The sequence below is a fragment of the Lactuca sativa genome, chromosome 9, assembly GCF_002870075.4.
Source record: "Lactuca sativa cultivar Salinas chromosome 9, Lsat_Salinas_v11, whole genome shotgun sequence".
Lineage (NCBI taxonomy): Eukaryota > Viridiplantae > Streptophyta > Magnoliopsida > Asterales > Asteraceae > Lactuca > Lactuca sativa.
The window spans coordinates 112,422,498-112,433,723 of record NC_056631.2 but is presented as its reverse complement, the minus strand read 5'-3'; positions in this window follow the sequence as shown (position 1 = coordinate 112,433,723).

The window sequence follows — 11,226 nt, the reverse complement described above, 5'->3', positions numbered from 1 at the left end:
AGTGGAGGGCTCCAACTCCTAAAAGCGAAGGAGTTTGCAGACAGAATTCAGTAGGTGCGGTTGTTGGGAGATGATGGTAGACCGTCAACCAATTCCCACTTAATCATCACAACATTTTCAATTCGATTACCTTTTCCGCCTTCGCATGTGCCTGGGTCCCACCGTTTGCTTCGTACTATGAATTATGACATCGAATGAGCTGGTCAAAACTCCTATAATATTTAAACCACAAAATGATTATGATAGCAAATATTTTAAAGTTATTATTTTTTTTTCTAAAATAAAGTTAAAAATCAGGAAAATATATAAAAGAAGTGACTATTTTAGTAGGTCTATCATATTCGATAATCTTGGTATCTGCGAAATTTCTTTTCGTCAAAACGACTAGAGCTGACAATTGGTCGATCTGGATTGGATTCGGATTCAACCCATTTTTTAATTGGGTTGAAGATTTCAACCCAACCAACCATTTTAATTAAATGGGTAGATATTTCCAATCCAACTTAACCTTTCAGATAAATATATTGTCACCAAGTTGACCATTTTATGTAATTCACAACTCAACCTATTAAATAAATGGGTCAAACCTAGGTTAACTCACTCAAAATAAAAAAAAAAGTAAATAAATTAACTAAAGATTATACCACTTAAATTAGTTCAAAACTCAAATAAACTTTCGAAGTATTAATAAAATCACGATCACAATTCACAAATACAAAGAAATTGTTCAAATAACATATAGATATGTAATTTCGAAATGATTTTGAAAAGTGATTAATGTTGTCGGTGAAAAAAAAATATAGGAATTAGGATTGTCATTGTTAAAACATAAATCATAATACAACATTATAATTAAAAATTAATACTTAGATTAATACATGATAATATTTAAATAATTATTAAATTATATATATATATATATATATATATATATATATATATATATATATATATATATATATATATATATATATATATATATATATATATATATATTAAAGTTAAATGAGTTGGTAGGTTGAAAATGGGTTTATAACATTTGCCCAACCTAACCTATTCAATTAAATGAGTTAGATGGGTTGACCAATTTATCTTAAATAGGTTGAAAATTTCAACACAGCCTGCTAATTTTAGGTTGGGTTCGGGTTGGGTGGATGGGTTGGCTCGATTTTTTCCAGCTCAAAATACGGCATAATTTTTATTATTTTTTACTGTGAAAAATGATGTTATCCGCAAAAAATGACGTCGACTATGAAAATCTAATTTTTTCCTAACTTTGAACCTTCAGAACTATTAATACAACGTTTCTTGGAGTTGCTTCTTTTCATTGTGTATGTGTTTTTTGTAAGGGATAATGACTTGAAAGGGTAACGAACTTTCGACTTTTGTCACATTTAGTCACTAAACTTTTTTTTGTTATCTATTTGCCATTGAACTATTGAAACTGTTCACATTTTACCCTTATGACCGGCTGTTACCGGTCATAAGGGTAAAATGTGAACAGTTTCAATAGTTTAGTGGCAAATAGATAACGAAAAAAAGTTTAATGACTAAATGTGAACAAAATCGAAAGTTCGTTTCCCTCTAAAAAGTTCAATGACTAAATGTGAACAAACTTCCTATTGTATTATGTTTTAGCAAAATTATTTATTTTTGTTTAATTGTAGCAACATTTGTTGATGAAGAAATCTATGAAATAAAAAAACAAAATGTAACATCCGGATTTCCAGGTATCATAATTTAAGTATTTTTCTTTTGAGTTAAGAAGAGAGACTCGACGAGTTGACGCCTCAACTCGTCGAGTAAGGTCACGACTAATGACTCGGATTAATGAATGGACTCGACGAGTCCGCGCTGTTGGCAGAAACCCGAAATATTTGGGCCCGATCCATATTTGAAGGCACTTATGGCCTTCAATTGCGACTACCTTTCCCATAAGTGAGAACCCTAGCGAGCTTGAGTGTGTAGAGTGAGAGGAAGAGCTATTTTGAGCTTTTTGGTGTGATAGATCTGGACCCTTCTAGGTTCAGAGAGCCGAGAATATGAAGCTTTAGTAGAGTAAACCTTGGGGTTCGAAGTTAGGAAGCATTTATGGGATTTTTATGTTATATATAGTTACTTTCATCTTACACATAGATATGAAGTATTTTATATAAATTACGTGCTATGTGTGCATATTATTTGAATACTTGTTGTCTATGCTGGATGAACGATTTTATACATGTTTTAAAAGATTTAAACGGTATATTTATTTTATATCTACAAATATGTTGCGGATGAAACATGGGTAGATGAAATAGTTGGTGTGTGATAAAATAAAATGATGAGAGATAGGTGATGATAGAAAGGTGATGATAATTAGGTAAATAGATGATGATGAATATGTGATGTAGGATGAAAGGAGATACCATAACCTTAACCAACAATGTGGCGATGTAGTCATCTACCAGAGTATAGATGGCGACCACGGACTATTCTAGACAATCCAGTGGAAACACCAGCAGGCCCATAACCTGTAGGTGATAAATTACGAGTTCAAGCGATGTTGTAACTACGTATTCATGCGATGATACTCTAACCCCTTACTATGAATTACGAGTTCAGACGATGTTGTAACTACATATTCATGGGATGTCACAAATTTCGCATGCAAAACCAATGGTCATAATTCACATAAGTGAGAATGGTTCATTTTTTTTTTAAAACCAAAATTAGATTGGAAATTTTAATTTTTTATTTTGGAAAATGTCAAACCATTGGTTTTTTATTTCGGTTTTGGTTTTTGCTTTTTTTAAATATATTTTCAGGGTTTTTTTTATTATTTTTTTTAATTTCATAGATTTCTTCATCAACAAATGTTGTTACAATTTAACAAAAATAAATAATTTGCTAAAACATAATACAAGAGGAAGTTTGTTCACATTTAGTCATTGAACTTTTTAGAGGGAAACGAACTTTCGATTTTGTTCATATTTAGTCACTAAACTTTTTTTTTGTTATCTATTTGCCATTGAACTATTGAAATTGTTCACATTTTACCCTTATGACCGGCAACAGCCAGTCATAAGGGTAAAATGCGAACAGTTTCAATAGTTCAATGGCAAATAGATAACGAAAAAAAGTTTAGTGACAAATGTAACACCGAAAATTTCAAAACAATTTTTCATTTAAAATAATCATTTTATTCTTAGAAACACTTGTTTAGAATCTCATTCATAATCGGATTACAAAACATAACTCCATTTTCACTTGCATAGAAAACCAGGATCCTCCAAAACATAACTCTTTCTCTGGTGTGTACAATCAAGCCGGTGCCGTCCCGTGATACCGAAAGAAACCTGCAAAACATCACACAAACACTGTAAGCACGAAGCTTAGTGAGTTCCCTAAAATACCACACACATAACACATATAAGCCACTCGAGGCTATAACTCTATGGGTCCGTGCACCCAAACTCTGTGAACCCTCAGATTCTAACTCTGGGAACCTTCCGGTTCTAACTCTGGGAACCCTTCGGTTCCAACTCTACAAACATGCACAGCATAAATCACATAGAAATAATGCAGTACAACACATAACATACATAGCATACAAATACTCTGTCACATAACTCTTGTTACCTACTCAAGGTAAAGTATAGTGAGAAGACTCACCTGGCAAGCAGAAAGCAGATATTGTTGGGTTTTGAGCATTCTAACACTTCCTAAGTGTACATGCAACCCTAAATACCTTGGATCTATGTTTTCTCTATTATACATGCAAATAAGAACTTCCAAGGTATTATCCTAATCTAGCATACAAAACAATAATGTAACAAGATAGAATACATACCTCTTGATGTAGAAAGTCTTCATGAAGCTTGAGTGCTTAGTGCCCCAAGTGTGACACCTCAAATGGAATCACAATCATCAAAACACTTAGAACGACTTGAGAGAATTCTACACTCACCAAAATCGGCTAGCCCTTTCTTGAATACTACTAGTGGCCGATTTTTCCTCAATAATAAGATGCTTATATAGTTACACAATTAGGGTAAACTCTTAATTGTCATGGCTTTCCATTTCCTTGGATCCATGGGTACAAATACACCATGGAGCATCCATGGACCATCCTATGGGTTTTAGCCCAACTTGATTATCCATGGAGCATTAGCCCACTATACAAGTATGGATGATTTACACAATCAACCCATATATTTAATTAGTCTTCTTTTGATCACTTAATTAATCCTAGATTAATTCTTGATCAATACTAATTAAATAATCTTATTATTCTTATCATTAATATACTAGAACTTATAATATATTAATAACCATAAGTGTCTTATTTCTCTTATTCAAGTGCATGATGGTATGCAACCCAAATGGACCATGCCGGGTCGGGTCAAGTCTTACCAAATATAGTTATGGACTTAGACATTAATCCAACAGATATCTCCACACTTGAATCTTGAACTCGCTACCGCCTAACACGTAAGGCAAAAACTCTCATGACTATAACTCTCGAGACTAGAATCAATCCTCTCAATGCACCCTCTTAAGGGTAAAAGACTATTCTACCCCTCTCTTGGCCCAAAGGCCACATCGCTGACCAAACCCTAAAAGTCAACGGTCAATTCTTGGTCAAAGTCAACCCCTGACTGACCCTACTCGCCGAGTCAACCCTATGACTCGCCGAGTTCCCATAATCAGTACTTCACTCAATCTGCGACCTAACTCGCCGAGTCACCCCGAGACTCGCTGAGTCCAACAACTCTGAGTCCACTCGCACACAACTCACCGAGTCATCCCTTGACTCACCGATTCTCGACTCATCCAGGGAATATCGGGACTCTTCGACAAGACTCGCCGAGTCCAAGACTATCATCAACCTACTCGCCGAGTTGTTCATACAACTCGCCGAGTTCCAGGCCATCTTCATCCAACTCGCCGAGTTGTTCTTCCAACTCGCCGAGTCCCAGCTCATCTTCAAGCAACTCGTCGAGTACGCTCATGTGTCTCGCCGAGTACCACCGGTCTGAATCCATTCAGAAGCATTCCAGGCCATGCAATTGCTCCAAAACATAGATCTAGCCTCCTACCACTCATCCATCACGTAAAGTGGCAAACTTTACGTGAATCCAAAGAGACCTATGCATTTACACTCTAGGGTTTGGGTTTGGGACAAAACAGCTCCATCAATCACTCACAAACAGGGACTTTCATGCTCTCTGATCCTTCTCCCTTCCAGATCTGAGGTAGCAACCTCAGATCTAACCTCTAGACTCCAATACATCCAAGGATATGGTCTCTAACACCCCCAAAATGATGCATTAAAGAAATAGCAGCTCAAAAACGAGATATTACCTCCAAGAGGACGCCCCAATTGCAATGAAACTCAATTCCAAGCAAAGCCCCTTGCTCCAAACCTCTTCTTTTCTAGGATCTCTTCAACAATCACCCTTCCAAGCTCCAATTTGCTCAACCATGGTGTTTCTCCTCGAAATTAGGGTTTCTGGGACTCAAGGGGTGATAGAGAGGCTGAGAAGGAGACATAATGATCTTTAAATAGGGCTCAACCCTAAGAATTAGGGTTTTCTCCACTCAGCGCCTACTCGCCGAGTCCATCTCATTGACTCGCCGAGTCGGCTACTTAACACGCGACCCAGTCACGACTCTACTCGCCGAGTCCACACATGGACTCGCCGAGTTGCTCTTTCCTCATTTACTCTTTTAGCCCTTCACTCTACTCTTGATATTTCGGGATGTTACAACAAAAGTCAAAAGTTCATTACCCTTTCAAGTCATTATCCCTTTTTGTAACAATGCTATCGTGGATATGTTACACTACAAATATTGTGGTGGTGAAGTCATACTTTTGTTGCTCAAAAACAAACATGTCGAAAAAAAATATGAAAAAAAATAATTTAACTTTGAATTTTCATAACTTTCGTAAATGAACTCCATTTGAACTAAAAAAAATCATTATTTTAATGTAATAAGGGTTGTGATGAACATATTACATACAATGTTTAGATACCGTGAAGTGATAGTTTTCGATAGAATAAGGGTGTAACATATAGCCTTAATGACAAAGTGGACATTAAACTTTATTTATTAAAATTATACAGTACAAAGGGGATAAAATGATCGATATATCTTAGTAACTCTTATTTAGGAGAAGGCAACAAATGATTAGCTATATTAGTTCGGTATGCAGCTCGGTACATTACAAAATTCATTGATGAATCTCAGGAATGTTAAACAATCTCATCGTTACTATTGGGTGCCCATAAGGTACAAAATGTTTGTGCCAATTCCATATATATATATATATATATATATATATATATATATATATATATATATATATATATATATATATATATATATATATATATATATATATGAATGATCATTTGAGAACTTATAGTTTCTCGAGAACCTGAGAACTAAAAGTGGACTGTCAGATTAAAAAAGTTAAAGGCTAAGATATTTTATGGAAGTTTTGTAAATAAATAGGAAAATAAACACGGGGGTATGGTTCTGAAATTAATCGAATGGCATTTATGGTACTGAAAAGATTATTCCCCCCAAATCAATTGATGCCTCTCTCAAATCCCTCGATCGTCTTTGTCTCAGCAGCCCTCTTTCTCTCACAACTTCATTGTCGATCATTCCCCAATCCAGAACCATCGTCTAAAATCTATGGTTTCCTCCGTCAATTGTCTCCCCTGTTCATTGAATTGGGTGAGGTGATGACTATACGCGACTCTTTTTGGGATAAAAAATATCAGCCAATTAATTACTTTCTCTCTCTCTCTCTCTAGCGTATTATCTTCTTACCTCTACATCGATCTCCTCCTTCATCCCATTTTTCGTGTTCATCTTTGATTGCAACTGTAGATCACTGAAGCCCTAAGTCATTTGGTAGTGGATCGATGGAGTATCCATCATCACGTCCTACAGAAACCGTATTGAAATCGAACTCATACTCATTGGAACGGAACTCAATAGCATTGATGCATCAGAGAAGCTCTGTAACAGTTATCCTTCCATTCCAATAGATCACTCAAGTAAATGATGAAGTAGAGCACATTGACCGCCGATCACCGTCCTAAATCTAAGCACACCTTCGATTGGGCGCTCTTCCACGTCTGTCGTGTTGGCGACACTGTTCATTTTGTCTACGCCATCTCCAGTAAGTTCCTTCTAGCGTGCAATTTCTTTGTTTCTCATCCCTGTAATTTAGTGTTTCAAGTTCACGATAGGTAGAATCTCGACAGGATGTATGAATGCATATTGTGTGCTTATTATAGCATATCATGCCCTAGCTATTAGTGGAATCCTGAGTCTTACCTTGGTTCTGCTGCTATATAATGAGATTGAATGTTTATGTTAAACTTGAGGAATATACGTTTGTCTGTGTCTTTTATCTTCGTCCGAGTTTTTTCTTCTTCTAATTTTTCTGCAGTAATCATCGAGTAATCTTCAGCTGATAGAAAGATTTCCATTGATTGATCGATTGATTGAATATGAGATACATACATTACATTTAAATTAATATCTGATTTTCCATTTTGCTTTTTGTTCTTCGTGAATTAATTGAAGCAAGAATACGTATAAAGAAATCACACCTTAATTGTTAATTTATAAAATTTCTCTTTACCTTTATTTATTACTTTTTGTTAATAAATGCATTTTGTTTATTCGTTTTGATTGCATTTCATGATGATTAACCACCAACTGTAAAGAAACAAATGATTTGTTCATCGGTGCTTAATTTCATTGAGACCTTGAAGTGTAATCTGTTGGGTTTTGAGCATTCTAACACTCCTATGATGTACATGCAACCCTATAAACCTTGGATCTATGTTTTCTCTATTATATATGCAAATAAGAACTTTCCAAGGCTTTAATCCTAACTAGCATATTATGAAGCAACTATACTACAAAGACTAGTTAGATGACATACCTTTTGGTGTAGCTTGATGTCTTCAAGCTTTAAGAGCTTAGCCCCAATAGTGTGGAATCCTCAATTGGAATCACAAAAAACCAAAACACCTTGGAAGACTTTGAGAATAGGAATACTTTGGTTCTCTTTAGTGAAATCGGCTAGCCCTCTTAGTGTACCCACACTAGTGCCAATTTCACCAACCAAGGACATCTTTATATAGTGTGTAGACTCGGGTTAAACCCATGACCTTTCATTTCATATGATCCATGGGTTAAACACTCCATGGACTATCCATGAAATCTTAGCCCAACCTAAATGAACTTGGCCCATCACACACATATATCTGAGAGTCCATATTTAATTAGTTCATTTTGATCACTTAATTAATTCTAAATTAATTCTTGATCAATACTAACTAAATAATATGATTCCATATTAACATATTAGGACTTATAATATATTAATATTAATCATAAATATACTATTCTCAAAAGACTATCCATATAAATTGTGTCGGTGAAGTGCAACCCAATGGACCATGCCGGGTCGGGTCAAGTACATACCAATTATAGTTATGGACTTAGACATTAATCCAATAGTCTCCCACTTAGATAAGTCTAAAACTATTATTGAGTATGACTTCGAAACCTAACTGGCAATCGTAGCTCTTAAATCCGCTGTCGAACTCTGATCTTGTCAACGAACAATAACCTTTGTCAATGACTTGTCCATTAGATAGGGGATCATATATTCCTCCATTCTAGATATCATATGGACTGATACATGGATTATGATCATTCTCTCTGTCCATTTGTTGTTTCCCGATTTTCGATTTATGATGACTGACTGATTGAACAAATCAAATCAGTCCTAGCTTGGCCAAGCACTCACATGTATCATCATTAAATCATCGAGGGGCCCACAGATATCGCTTTTATCCCAAATGTAAAAGGAATGGATAAACTTCGACTCATATGGCTTGTTCTACTACTTGTTGAATCATACACAAAGGCACGTTTTATAACATCAAGTTACCAATGCGTTTTCATGCAATCAATGTATAACCAACTCATAGTAACAACTCATATCTCTAGGTTTGAAGAGTATAAGATATTATAGTCTCATGATCACTGGTGATAAAATCCATGAAGTGATTCAAATGAGCACGGGTTGAATCCAATACTCAGAACTTATGAGCACTCATGAGTGTTGTAGCACAACTTTGTCCACCAACTTGGACCTCTACAAGCCAACATGACAGTCTTGATTCATATATACTTCCAACATATGACCGACTGTGGATGGTTTGAATAACTTAGTCATTTCGGAAGAATAACCTAGTTATTACGGAAGTCAAAACATGCAGAGTGAAACACAAGAATAAATGAATCTAATATGGTATCAAACCCTATGAATATAAGTAAAACAATTTCTATTTATCACCATATTAATTACTCATTATTCATTGTTTCGGTTTTATCAACTTTATACTTGAGTTAAAACACTAGGTGTCCCATGCTCCAAGCATGTACACTATGTTTTCTAAACAATAGCTTTGCCATACACCAAGTATGAACTCTATGTTTGTCTATGATCCTTACTTTGTGAAATAGATCAATTGAACATAACTCCAATGATCCTCTTTTCACAGTCCCAAACCCTTACTGCAAATGCAAGAATTCCAAATTCATGCTATTTACTGAAATCTGTTAGATTCTAAACTTATATGCATTGATCCTCTTGTAATGATTATGCACAAAGCCACAAAGACTTGGCAATCATTACAGAGTATTCCAATGGGGAGCAATTCCATGGAAACGATGTCTCAGATTCAAAGCACATTGCTTTGAACTTGCTTCTTGAATTAAGTTTCTTTAACCGTACACAGATTGTTTCCACCTATGAAGACAACTCTATATTCCCATTTTGACTATCACTTTTGAAAAAGAGTTGCCCCTTTTCAGACTATGTCAATATGGTCCTTCCAATATTAACAGTATACTTCCAACTGTCCTTGAGCAACCAATCTTTGGTAAACCTTAGATTGTCCTCGACAATTGCTTAATCACTTTTGTCATATCCAATTCTAGACATTTTCCTCCTTAATGCCCCAAGGCATTTGGAAATTCAGAAAGGATAAATATTATAGCACATGTAATCCATCTTGTACCCAAAGTAAATGGGACACGATTCATGATGTTTCACATAAAGACATGGTTCTAGACCAGTCTTTTGCCATAATAATTTTTGTTTGCAATATTCTCAAAATTTGACTATGAAAAGGGATGCCGTAATCATAATCGAATTTTGAGAACGCAATATATAGAATTTTTCCTTATGTGGAACCAATCCAACATGAAATTCATATATATATATATATATATATATATATATATATATATATATATATATTCTTGACTAAAGGTAATTAAAATCTCAATATAAGGTCAAAATCTCACTCTAAGCCTTTTAGAATTGACATGAAGTATAATTTCCTCTGCCTTAATTATAGCAAAACAACTTTTTTAACCCCTGCAACCTCACGAATTGAAACTTTTGTTTTCTATAATTAACATTGCTAACTTGCAATTCTAATCATAATTATCATGCTCCCACTAACATGATGATTATTAGCACAAAACTTATGCTCCCACTAGCTTTGACATGTACTCAGAAATCAATTGAACTTCTAGAAAAAAATACCTTATTGACTTTCTTACCAAAGTTCAGATTTCTGATACTAGATTGCTTTGATAAAACTTTATCAATATCATACACCTTATCTTAGATAGCTTACAGGTGTGTCTAAACAATTTTAAGAACTATGAAAACGGATGCCATAATCATAGTCTCGATTGTTTAGACCTTTACCACTTATCACAAGTCCATGTTAGTGTGCCGGTTAACCACACACGCTCCACTAACGACTTTGAGAATGCAAATATCACAATTGCTATCTAGCTAAAATCTACTTAGTGAAAGTATTTCCTCACCATCATTTTCATGAATCGGAGAGAAACCTTATGACACTTAGATTTAATGGTGTATGTGTTCTTATCCATGTGAACTTCAAACCATAATCACAAGACTAGGTTAGAGACAAATCCTAACTCACATGGATTGAACTTGTGCAATCATAACTTCATGCCACCTAGCAGCTCAAGGGCCTGCCATTGCTTCCAAGTAGCTATGCAAACAATTGAGAACATGTAGAACTCAAATGTATAGCCAACTTAACTGGAATGTGCACAGAAATGTCAACACGATAGGTTATAAACCTCTAGTTATGT